Below are 13,549 nucleotides of genomic sequence, written 5' to 3'. Positions count from 1 at the left end.
TGGCAAATAACTCTTTCCAGTAGTTTTAAAGGCCCTCCATTGTCCAGCTGTCATTCACGCGTTTGCAGGCTATATTTGCCTAGCCTATGTTCATCCTTCTGTCCTGAAAGAGATACCACAGGAATCAACGGGCCAGGAATATCATTGGAGTGGAGGCCATCACTATTAAAAGCATACTTCCAACATGCTGGACACACTATTGTTTTCTAAATGTGCAGCATACACTTGCATCAGGGACGTCATTTAAGGGTCGCCAGAGGTCGCAGGTCTCCCTTGCGACCTCTAAAAAAGAAAACCCCAAAAAAAGTATTTTATTTTTTTGTAATGCACGCTCTTGGGCTGTGGCCAGCACCATGTGGCTCTTTACTTCTGGAGTGGCTGGCTTTCTTGTTCAGGCCCCTTAAAAATAAGAACAGGAGTGCCGCAAGTTTAACACTTTCAGCACTGACCCTAAATAAGAAAGAATAGGAATATCAAATAAGCCGTCTTTCTGGAATTCTATAAATTGCTAGACTCATTAAAGGTTTATTTCCGGCACACTTCAGGGGGTGAGTCACTGATTTAGTCTGTTCTTAAACGCCTCAACTCAGCCTTTCATCCTTCTGAGGTCGATAAATGAGTACCAACACAGGTTGGGTGAAATTGGGTGTATATTTTATCTATATAAAGCGCTTAAGCGTAAGTGCGATATGATAACTCATTACCATTTCGTCATGGACGCCTGCTTGCATTCACAGTAATATGGTAATATGGGCCTATACACAATGATCTTAACAGTACATGTGGCGATCCATTCTTGTATGAAATGTACATCACATTATAGTGATATCGTAACCATATTTTTCGTAGTGTACAATGCTATGTGATGCCACTTCCTGTTTTGTCAACGGGTGAAAGGTCATGTTCCATCGCTTCCCGTAATATCACTTCAGGGTGGGGTCAAATGACAAAACTTCCTGTGATGTCATCAGGGGGCTAATGTCACTTCCACTACCCCTGGCATTTTGGTGAAATGACGTCCCTGACTTGTATGGAGAAAAAAGACATTTCCAGAGTGAAAGATGCATTTTAAACTCACATTAATTAGTTTTCCTTAAAATGTGTTTCTTTTTTTGTCGGACTGCCACACAACCTGTGATTTTTGTGCCCCTTCCTTTGTGTTTTATCAAGGGTTTTTGTTTAAAGATGTTATGTTCTTGTCAAATTCCTTAATCACAAATAAATGTTTTTATTGTGCTCACAGCAGTTATTAGGAAATTAAAATGTGGCTTCTTGGATGCCAACCTTTGATTTTCACTACGGGGGCAGGATTGTCCCCACTGCGACCAGCCCAACCCATAACCTGGCCGAATACATTTTATAGCAGTTTTCTGCATAAGGAATTGCAAAGAAGTTCTAAGATTTACAGCGAATTTTAAATGTATAACATCTCAGCAAAAGTCACTCAACCTGCTGAGCTACCCTGGTAGCTTTTCATTGTATATCGTGTATATGGATGCTTTAATGTGCTTAGAATCACTGCATTACCAACAGTGCAGTTCATGGGACCTATTTGATTATTGCGACCCGCAGAAGTCCGACGGCCGAAAATGCTAACTCCCTTTACACCACATACACAGGGCTTTAAGTGGGGTAAGAAATCGAAGGGGGGCCCTCATTTGGGGGCGTGGCTTGTGGGGGGCGTGGCCTAAAACGTACGCAAAACGTAAGGTATGCACACACACATATATGCATGTTATATATCTGTGTGCGTACCTTACTATGGTTTGTGTACTTTGCAAGCCATCTTTTCTAAACATAGAAATACATATTTCTATGTTTAGAAAAGATGGCTTGCAAAGTACACAAACCATAGTAAGGTACGCACACAGATATATAACATGCATATATGTGTGTGTGCATACCTTACGGTTTGCCTACTTTTCAGGACATTTTTTTTTTAAACATTTCGGTTTTATAAAAGATGGCTTTGAAAGTACACAATTCAAGCCATCTTTTATAAAGCTTTGACTACGGACAAAATTGTCCGTTGGCAAAGCTTTATAAAAGATGGCTTGAATTGTGTACTTTTCAAGCCATCTTTCATAAACCTCGAAAAATGTCAAGGAATCTCCAGGTTCGCCGAGGGTTAAAGACGCCTCGGCGACCTGGGGAAACAAAGAGACCAGTAACTGCCTCTGGTGACCCCTCGCGCGAGAGGTCACCAGAGGCAGTTACTATGACTTACAGAAGTGGCAGCCAGGCACAGCATCGCTGTGGTTGGCTGCCACTTCTGTCAGATCGCCTGACTTCATGGCAGGCGCATCTCCCGTCGCGGCTGCTGCCGCAACGGGATAATGCATCCCGCCAATGTTGCGTGCAGTGGGACGGGGGCCCCGGCAGGGCCCCTGCTCAGTCCCACTTTTTGGAGACTGCCGGGGCCTGGCCCCGGCCCACTTAAAGCCCTGCACATACATATTCGGGGTGAGACCTCGCAACCCCTCCCCATACTTGTATCATATCCCATAACCCCCCCCCCCACATATATGTATATGTGTTGTAAGGGGCGGGGGGGTCCCAAAACAAAAATTTGGAATATTCGGCAGTCAGGATTCTGGAGGCCACATTTTGGTATATTTCCCAGTTCATGTACATGACTTCAATGCCAACAGTATTTCATCTCCATCCACATTGACCCTGTAGTTAAATAGTTGGCCTATCAGTGGCGGCTCATCCATAATGGGCGAGGGGGCACCGACCTAATGCCACACTCGCCCATTATGGAGGAACCATCCCAGTGTGAACACTGAGTGATGCATCAGCTACTTCTTGTAGCTGAGGGAGCGCTCCTGCCAAAGGGAAACTGTTTCCTTTTGACAGTTCTGTTCCTCTTAGGGAGTTTTGTTTCCCCAAACTTGCATGGCCCATTCAAGATGCTGGCTGGGGAACTGCATTCTTGTATGTGGAAGAGGGCACTCCTGCGCTTGTCCACTCATACAAACGGAGTGGGGAGCTTCGTCATCAGTGCTCAAGCTCTTGCACACATGAGCAGGAAGCGCTCTTTGCTTCCTGGTTCTTGCTATGTTGGAGCTGGAGCGCTGGGTGGGTTAATTTAAATATGTGTATACACACGTGTATGCTTGTGTTGTGTGTAATAAGTGAGTGTATGAGGATAGGTGCGCATGTGAATGAGCGAGTGCATGCTACCTGGGTTTGTGCTGGGGAGCCGATTTTGGTATGGGGGTTGTTGAACAATCCCTCCTTCCCCACTAGCCAAAATCGGCTCCCAGTGCATGGGGCTTGAGGGGGGCACAGGAATGGTATTTTTCTACTGCACATCTTTGATAGATGCCAAGTAAAAAATACCAGGCCTGCCCCTTGCGCCCCCAGAGCCCTACATGCACAATGACATTGTGTGCGTGCGAGGTGCTGGGGGCCCCCCATGGATTTTTTACTTTGCATCTATAATAAAGCATCATAAGTGTTATTATGCTGCTAGACTGGCATTTTAATGCAGCCAGTCCAGCCATTTATTACTGTGGCATGACATTTTGTATTGGGCATCTTTGATAAAGTAAGCATGATCAGTGTTATTACATGGTTATACTGGTATTTTGATGCAGCAAGTTTAGACAGGTTTTCATATTGTGATAAAGCCCCCTGGGGTATGCTCTTACATGGGAATACTGCCATATTGGCAGAACAAGCATGGACATGTTTTGTTATAGTATCGTTACTGGCAGTATGTAAAAAGCAAGTAGGAGTATGTTCTTATGGGAATACTGTCATTTTGGTGCCGCCAGCATGGATATGTATGGTCACAGCCATAGTGAAAATGCTTTTATACTGGCATATATTGTGTTATGTTGCCTGGCATTTGTGTAGAGCCTCCTGCAAAGGTTATGGATTTGAAGCTCTTTGCCCGTCAGAGAGGCAAAGCAGAAATTTGATAGAACATTCAGTAGTGGTAGGGAGAAGCAAAGTAGATAGTTGGGGTGAGGGATAGAGAAGATGCACAGGAAGTCATGAGAAGTAAAACGTAGAGAAGCTAGCTGTACAATTGGACCGAATTTATCATGTATTCTATGTGGTGCAGTGCCAAAAAGGAGATAGTTGTAGAGGAGGTGTTGAAGGGGGTTACGTCTGGAAATTACTCACTGCATGGTGAGCCTGGCACATTGAAGCCATGCACAGGAAAAGCAAATGTGGCAAAGCCCTTAAGCTTACTTCCCTAGGCCCCCCAGAACCGTTTGGCAAGGGTTTGATAGTCTGAAATCCGAACTTTGCCAAGTTTGCAAAAACTCCATGCAAAGCGAGTCAAAAAAACTCAATTTATTTGGTTTCCTCTATGTCCTGTCTATCAAAACACCAGGCTTGCGTGCAAATGGCTTATGGACAGGCTTTGAGTCTTCCACACTGTCATGGTGAGCCAAGGCATGTAGAAAACCATGCCCAAGAAAACACAGGGTGCAAAGCCCCATCTACTTTACACACCTAGGCCACAAATGGCCAGATTCTATGTACGGGAAAGCTGGAAGGAAAATATGGGCACATTTAACTGAGCCTGGGATTTCAACCATGGCTTCCTTGGGATGAGAAGTCCAGTTCGGCCTTCCTGGAGGTTCTGCGAGTCCTGTTATGTTACGTTAATTATAGTTATGAAGTGCACGCACGCCAAAGCATCTTGGTGCTAAGAATGAAACAGGAAGTTTAAAAAAAACTAGCTGACAAAAATAACTATTTTAAAACAGGTAGGGTTTTAAAAGCCGACGAAAAGTAAGGAGATATTTGGTGGCCCAAAGTGATACAGGCAGAGAATTCCATAATTTAGCGGGCGCCATGGAAACAGAGCGGCCACCCACACGCTCAAACTGATAGCAGGGGATCGGAAAATGGCAGAAGCCTTTGCAGGGTAATTCACGAGAAGGCACATAAGGACAGAACTTTTCCTGCAAGTATTCCGTGCCAGATCCATAAAAAGCCAGGTGGACTATCACCAGAGATTTAAAGCGTACCTGCTGATGGACAGGAAGCCAATGTAAAGACCGAAGGATGAGAGAAATATGGCACCATAAGGCGTACATGTACAGATGTGGGCCACATAGTTCTGGAGGAGCTGCAAGTAATGAAGAATATACAAAGGTTGAGCCAGAAAGAGAGAGAGTTACCATAGTCCAGTCGACTGAAAACTAGGGAGGCCGTTACCAAGTGCCTAAGCCAGATAGGAAGAAACAGTAAGACCTTACGAAGAACACAGAGTTGGAAGAACCCAGCCTTGCAGATAGTCCCAACTTGAGCGTCCATAGAGAAGCTGAGAAAATCACTACCACACTTTTGACCTCCAACACTGGGGTAGGGGAAGGGCCAAACTCAATATGTCTGAAGGCCAAAGACCAGGTCGAAGCAGGGGGAAGAAGCGACCAAGCGAGATCCGTGCAGGGGATACACCACCAGGACCTCCGTCTTGTACCCATTTAACTTCAGCCAATTGTCACCCAACCACTTACTCACAGCCAAGAGACACCCCCTAAGCTGTGACTCTAGGCCCGGTTGGGTAGAATCCAACCGGACGATGATTTGGGTATCATCAGCATAGGAGTAGCACCTAAAACTGTGAGTGGATGAGCAAGACAAGATGCTGAATATAGATGTTAAAAAGGGCAGGTGACAAGGCAGATCCATGGGGGAACCCCATACAGCAGGACAGACACAGCCGGGAAGAATGAAGCGAGCGTCAATGTTTGGCTACGGTCAGCCAGAAAAGAGGCAAACCAAGCCAAAACCTAACCCGAAAAGCCAGCCACTGCAAGACGATCCAGTAATACCTGATGGTCACCTGTATGGAACACAGCCGATAAGTAACAAAATTAGGGCTCCCACCCTGCCTATGTCAGCCAGTAGACAAAGATCATCATGCACTGAAACCAAGATGCTCTCTGTCCCAAGACCATGATGGAAACCAGATTGGAACGGATAAAAAAAAGATGAGTGCTCCAAGAAAGAGGTGAGAAGAGGTGAAATAAGAGATTCCAACAACTTCATTAAGAAGGGCAAAAGAGATCGGGTGAAAATTTGCAGGCAGAGAGGGATGCAAAGGAGGTTTTTTTCAAAAGAGGAATAACAATCGCTTGTTTAAGCTCTGAAGGGATGGATCCAGTTTGGCAAGAGTCATTAACTGCTTCTGTCAACCATGTAGAAATTTGCTGAGTGATTTCTTTTAAAATTCTCAAAATTCTTGCGTCAGAATGCGAGGCAGACTTAAGGTTACCAATAGCGAGCTCCACCTCATGAATTGAGAATATAGGAAATACCGACCAACTGTGGTCAGATATGCAGGGGAGAGTCTCCTGCTCAAGAGTGGGAGAGCAAGATAGGCAAATATGCTCACGTATAAGGTTAACTTTGCTGATGAAAAAAAAACCTCCAGGTCATCGCAAAGAGTTTGAGAGTGTGTGACCTGAGAGCCAGTGTCAGGGTGGGAGGAAAGTGACCGAACAACAGACAATTCTCTGCGCTGGTTGAAGGCATTTTCGACCTTGTGAGTTTAGAAAGTCCTTTTAGCCACCTGAATTGCAAGATGATGCGAATTCCAAATCAGGGTGAAAGCAGATTTAGCACTGGCAGAATAGGTACACCGCCATTTCTGTTCAGCCTGCAGTTTCTTACCCCGTAAGGATTTGAGCTTGTCTGTAAACCATGGCTGGGAGGGACGCCTCCTCAATTTACGAAGGGTGAGCGGAGCTAGAGTATCTGTTACACGGGTGAACATTTTTGTCACCATGGAGCAATGAATGGCACCTGATGCCGGACAATGTGCCTGCATATTAGAAACACTGTCCTAATTTTGGCATTTCTGATATTTGCCTTCCTGAGAGGCACGGGAGATCTGAGCCTGGACAAGAAAAGGCACAAGTAGGTGGTCAGACCAGATAATGGGAAAAGGAGGGAAAGTAGAGACCAAGCGAGTTCTGGCAAAAACTAGGTCAAGTGTGTTGCCAGCTGAATGAGTCGGAGCTGCCACCAATTGAGCCAGACCCCAGTCATTCATTGCTTCAAAAAAGTGTTTCTCAGCCATCATGTCAGGGGAGTTGAAATGAAGATCGCCTGTAATAACCAGGTGTGGATATCTCAGTTCCAAGTCTGTGATAAACTCAAAGAATTGGTCACAAAAGGAACTCTCTGCAACAGGGGGTCAGTAAGCCACCAAGATGTGCCAACTAAAGTGGGCAGAAATAGTTTTTTATTAAAAGTGCTTCCATTTTAATGGAGTGGATCAAAGGAACAGGGCTGGCACTCAGCCAAGACTTCATCACCGCCATACCACCACCTAGTTGTGCTGAAGGGCGGTCCTGCTAGGACCTTTAAGCTAATGTTTATATTGGTGGGTTACAACGGTTTATTGAGAAGCCACCCTCAATACGGGGAGTTCCTTTCCTCCCCACTCAAATGGTTCCTCAAAATCCTTCCATGTCACAGGAATCTTTGATGTAAATTAAAATGCTGCTTGTCCATTGGTAATGACAGGTATGTCCCTTTCCACATGGCTCTAACTTTACTTGAAAAACAAAAACAAAAGCCAGGCTGTTTTTGTTTCAGTGTTTAAAATCTTGCTATTCATGTGAAAGGAACTTCTGTTTGGGGCCTTTATATGCACCTCACAGTGTGTAGCAGAAATCCTCTTAGGCCACTGGTATTCAAACGTTATTATGCCAAACTCCACCCCTTGAGTATAAATATTTCTGCTGGGTTCCCCTGGATATAATTTCTGCTTATATTTTCTATTAAAATCATTCACCGTACTTCCGCCCCCCACAGCTGGAAGACCACGGTCTTAGGCGGAGTCTGGTTGCTTATGGGAGTTAATTTATTTGCATAATCTAGCCTTTGACTAGCCTTCTCACCCTGGGCTGCAGTTGTTGTTAATAGAGGAAATCATGCGAATGTTAGGTCAAAATTGGGATGTATTGTCTAGTTAACAAATTAGATTTCCGGTCTACTTTCTGCGGATATTGGGAGGCTTTTTTTGCCTGTTCTTCCGTGACTCTTTTTTGGTGAAGTGCAGGGCAGAGTGGGTATTCCTTAGGCATAGTATTCTTCATCAGGGAGTGGGCACTTCAGTCTCCTCCCTTTTCTTCCTTCTTTTGGGAGTGGATACTGCAGTTTCTCCTTCCAATTATGGGTTGGAGGGCCCGAAGAAATCGACTTGCAAATCTGAGCAAGGCAATGTCATTCCCCTTTTTTGTAGGGGAGCCCTGTGTGTGAGTGAACTGGGTTGGAATAGAGCACACACAAGACACCCCTTTAGGTAAGTGTCAAGGTCCTGGCCCGTGTGAGGCCAGTAGGCAACCTTGCGCAAGATTTCCAATGTTGTATGAAACCCCCCATGACTGGCAGTCAGTGCATCATGGGCGTGGTTCAACATCAGGCTTCAGAATGAGGTATGTACCACCCACTGGTCACTGCCAAATAGGGCTCTCCTTACCAACAAACCATCTCGGATCCGAAACATCTTGGAAAACACCCTGAGATCCGCTTTACCAGCATAATCCGACTGTTCGAGGAAAGCTTGCTGGGTCTTCAATGTGTTGATAACATTTCCCAATGATCGGGTCCGCTTTCTGTGCAGTGATAAATCTGCATCTGGGGTATCTTTATTCCATTGGGCTGTTGAGAGTTCCCTGTTAGCCTTAGTTTCTGTGAAATACCCCTGCGGAGCTCTGGTTTTAGCCAGCTGGTCAGCCATGTAATTCCCAGTCTTATCTGGCCCCTCTATCTTGGAATGAACTCTTATCTTCTTCCAATAGATGGTCATCTCATTGGAAGCCACCAGATCGTTGATTGACTGGATCAGTTTGGCATGCTTCAAGGGTTTGTTGTTGGCCCAAAGTATGCCTCGATTCTTCTAGTTAATCAGGTGCTCCACAAACCCATTCTTGAAATAATCAGAGTCAGTGATTATCAGTGGTCGAAGTGGGCGGGAGCAGTGCTCCTCTACTTCTTTTAAGTGTTACTGTTCCTATACTATTATTTGAAAAAGAAACCGTTCCGGAATGGTTCCATTTTAAAACAAATGTGTAGGAAGAAGTTAAAACTTTCACTTTCAATGCACTGCATTGAGCGTTCCCCTAAACAGCAGGAGCATGTTTTTGGGGGTTTGTATTGTGCGTGGCGATGGGGTTTGTGGGCAGCGGTGCAGGCCAGTAGGTAACATAGTTCCACTACTTCTTTTTGTACACTTCAAACACTGGTGATTAGTACCAGTTCATTGCGTTGGGGGTGCACTACAGTGAGGATGGCTTGATAAACAGCCATCACCTCTGCAACCCGACTACTGCAGGGTCCTATTTTATAACCAGCAGAAGGTATCATTCACCAAGGCATTCCCAATGCCAGCCAGCAGTTATTTTTCCCCATTGCTATTAACATGGTAGGGGCATCTATCCACATAAACTGTGGGGGTCCCCTGACATGTGTCTTTTTCATAGACCTTGTTTGGGGAAGTTAAGCACGCCTCCATGTTATTGTTGGTCATTAGACGTTTGTCCTCGACACAGTTTTCTTGAGAACAATTATGCAAGTCTGCCAACCCTTATGCTAGGGGACTCTTCTTGTTTTGGCCATATCTGACCTCTACAGGAAAGCCTTCCATGGACAGAATCCAGGAAGTAATTCTGGAATTACTAATGTTCCCTGCCCGGATTCTGTCACTTTGTAGATCCTTCAAGGGTTGATGGGGGGTCCCGACAATGATGTGCTCCTCCTGTATGAATGGGTGGTAATTTTTAAGCTCCCACACCGTTGCCAGGAGTGCCCTCTCACAGTCATTGAATTTTTCCTCCACAGAGGACAAAGTCTTGCTCGCATATGAGATGACTTTGTTGACCTTGTCATGCTTTTGGCACAATACCGCTGTTAGGGAAGTATCTGAGAACCCTGTCTCCAAGAAGAAATCCTTGTTCTTTATCGGGTATGCCAAACAAAGAGCCTGGGAAAGTCTTCTTTTCAGTTGTTTAACTGCCTCGGATTACTCTGGACCCAACTTCCATTTGAATGCAGCCTTTAATAAATGGACCAAGGGTCGAGTGACCTCTGCGTAGTCTTAAATGAACTTTCGACTATAATTAGTAAGTCCAAGAAGGCTTCTTAATTCTCGCAGCATGGGTGGGTCTTTTAATTTTAATATGGCTTCCACCTTCTTCGTCTGGGGATGAAGACTCTCAGGTGTGATCTTGTGTACTAAGAAGTTCAATCCGGTCTTACACCACTGTGCCTTATAAAGGACAGTTTTACTTCAGTCTCCTGCAACTGGGTAAGAACATTGCAGATTTCTGCTATGTGTTCCTCCACAGTTGAGCTCTTGATCAAAACATCATCCACATAGGCCAGGTTTCCCCTTTCGCCCTAATGTAGAAAGATGTTGAACTCATTGCCGGAGTTTATGTATCCAAAGGGGGTTCGGGTCCATGTGTACGGCTGCCTCCAAAGGTAAAGGCAAGCTTATACTGGTCTTCCCTACTCACAGGTTCTGTCCAGTAACCGTTGGTCAGGTCAATAGCGGTGTACATCTTTGACACTTGGATCTGGGCCAGTCTCTGATCAATGTTGGGAAGGGGCCATCTTGACATGTGGAACCATTTGTTCAACTCCCTCAGGTCTGCACATAGTCTCCATTGGCTGTTTGGTTTGAGGATCCCCAGTACCAGGTTGTTGAAGGTACTATGATTGGACAATTATCCCACGGGATTCCAAATTCTTTATAACCTCCATGAGTGACTCCATGGATGCGAGAGGTTTTACAAATACGGGAGCCACCTCGGGGTCCGTGGGAATGGTGGTTGAATGAATGGATGTGCGTGTACAGTCATATGAGTCCACTGAAAAGATATCTTGAAATTCCAGGAAGACCTGTTTTAGATTTAGTGTGCTCCTCGGTCTCACAGGCATGAGCCAGATTGATCCTTTCCTCAACCATCTGCTTGAAGCCTGGAAAGACATGGGGCTTGGCAATTTCTGCTGTATCCTCCAGTTGGGTGGAGAGATCTCTTTTGATGGTGTTGACCTGGACAGGGGATTCGAGGTAGTGATCCTTGACTCTGAACACTACCTCCTCTCTCCTAATGTCACAGGTCACCTCTTTCACACCGTAGGGTCAGGAAGAGTACACCAGGAAATTTCCCCCATGCCCAGTAAGAATCCTTTCTGGAGGAATACGGTCACTGATGTTGAAACAGTCGTTTGGGATTGGTCCCATGATTTCATTACCTAAATCGTTAAAATAATGTTGGTCATCAACTGCCATTCCAATAAAGTTGTCTGCACCCAAAGTGATACTTCGAGGGTCACTGTTATCCACCAATATTCAAATGTTGTGCTCTACGTCTACTAGAGGTGTCAGATTTAAATATAAACCTTGTTGTTGGAGATGGGAATTTAGATTTATATATGCGTCCCGATGTTTGAGGATCTGTCCACACTTAATTTTTAGGGGAAGAGCAAATTGTCGCACCCATCCTGGGATGGTAACCTCTTCTCGCACTAAGTTCAACCGCATAAGGCAGCAATTGAGCTAACCGGAATGCTTTTTCAATGTTGTCAAAGCCCATGGGGTAACTCCCCAGTCAGGACCAGGCTTTATTATTAATTAGATCCAAATTGATTGCAAATCGGTTGAGAATGTCACTTCCTAGATAAAAGGCGGAAGGGACATCTCTCACAACTCAAAAATTATTTTCTATACTTTTGTTGCCAATGGAAATCTTTAGCATGCACCTGCTAAGCAGGAGATATTTGGGATTTCCAGACCTACTTCCCATTTGTCAATCAATTTAAATGTGGGAATGGTCTGAACTTTTCAGAGTTTCCTGGAAAATTCTTTGCTGACAAAGCTCCTTCCATTATGCAGGCATGCTCTGGCGAGCAGTGGTTCCTCCCCCCTCATTTAACTGAATGGAGAAAAACAACTGCTCGCCCTTTTTCTGAACATCCGTCAGACTTTGAGAGGATTCTTCCTTGTCTGGTTTCACGGGACTCAAGTTTTCTTCTGATTTTGGACTGGTGTAACATTATAGGGTGTTCCCTTCCAGTGGGGCTTGCCACTTAAAACTGGGAGGAATGTTTATTTTCAAGAATGGAGAAGGGTTCCCATCACCAGCTGGTTCTCTTGCAGAGATGACTGGGATGTCTGGGACCTGGTTATTTTTTAAATGGAACTCTACATTCTCAGAGGGTTGATCAATTACATGACAGGTACCATTTAGGCTTACATAATTGTTACTCATTTTTAATTTGATAGGGCGGTTAGTCAGAGTCCAGAGGGCCATGTTCACACAATCGATCAGAGGTGATAATCTCCTCAGGAGATCGTTCCCCAGTAAAGGTATGCCCTCTGGAGTCACAACGATCACCAAATGTTTCAGCCGGTGCTGTCCAATTTTGATTTCCACATCTGCAGTCCCTTCGACAGAAATATAATTCCCGTCGAAATTTGGGAGTTTTCCAGGAAGTGGTGTGAGTGGAATTTGGTGGCCCTGCCCCCATCCTGAGTTTAGTTGGTCAAAGGCTCTTTTCGACAGCAGTGTGGCTTGGGATCCAGAATCCACCAGAGCTGATAATTCACACTGACCTTGCACCTTAACCGGTGCATAAAACTGGCCTTCTTACTCTTCCAAGGTGCAAAGAAAGTGTGAGTTAACCGGTGCATAAAACTGGCCTTCTTACTCTTCCAAGGTGCAAAGAAAGTGTGAGTTATTTGACAGCCCGGTGGTCATTTTCTTAATATTGAACTCCAACACTGTAATCTAGGGCAGTTTTCTGTGTCCCCCGTTACCTGGCAACAGTTCTCAGAACCTGTTTGGAGAAAGGACACCCCCCCTCAATTTCACTTCTGTGTGGTTCACATGTTTGGGGTTGAATAGTTTGTAGTTCTGGGTCAGTCTCCATACTTACCCTGTCCCACTCAGGGTCCTTTGGGAGGTCTCCCCTCGTTTTGAAATAGATGGTCTGCTTACCTGAATCTTCCTGGGATTCTTCTCTTTCAAAAGGGATAATGCATATTTCCTCCACAAAGTGGGTTCTTATTTGGCCTTTCCTACTTACCCTTTGCTCTTTCGGTTCTAACATTTTAGGGGTAGAAGATACTCTGTCAGGCTGAGAGGTTTTTAGGGGTTCTATTTGGGTGAGAAAGGAAGCTTTCTTCAAGGGCTTCACCTCTCCCCTCCACCCGGGCCCCCACCTCCGGAACCTGTGGTTTGTCAGAGGTTTCCTCCCGTCATTTCCTCCCTGGGGCATCAGATCTCAGTGTTGGGGAATTCTGGGAAGCAGGGTTAGGTTGAGAGAGTTGGACTGAGCCCTCAGCCTACGCCCCAGATCATTGGTCAGTTGCTGGACCTGTCGCTCAAGTTTGCGAGATCTTGTCTGCGTGGTAGGGAGGTGTCAAGTCATATCTCTGCTGTTCGCGATAGAGGTAACTGTCCCTTCTCCTGGAGTTGCTCGGTTACTGGAAATTCCCACCATAATTTAACATCCTGAATCTCTCTTCTACCGGTTTCAGGGATCTATTGTCCTCGAACCG

This window comes from Ambystoma mexicanum, chromosome 3q (genome assembly GCF_040938575.1).
Source record: "Ambystoma mexicanum isolate Mex_15411 chromosome 3q, UKY_AmexF1_1, whole genome shotgun sequence".
NCBI classification, from domain to species: domain Eukaryota; kingdom Metazoa; phylum Chordata; class Amphibia; order Caudata; family Ambystomatidae; genus Ambystoma; species Ambystoma mexicanum.
Note: the sequence above shows the minus strand (reverse complement) of the source record.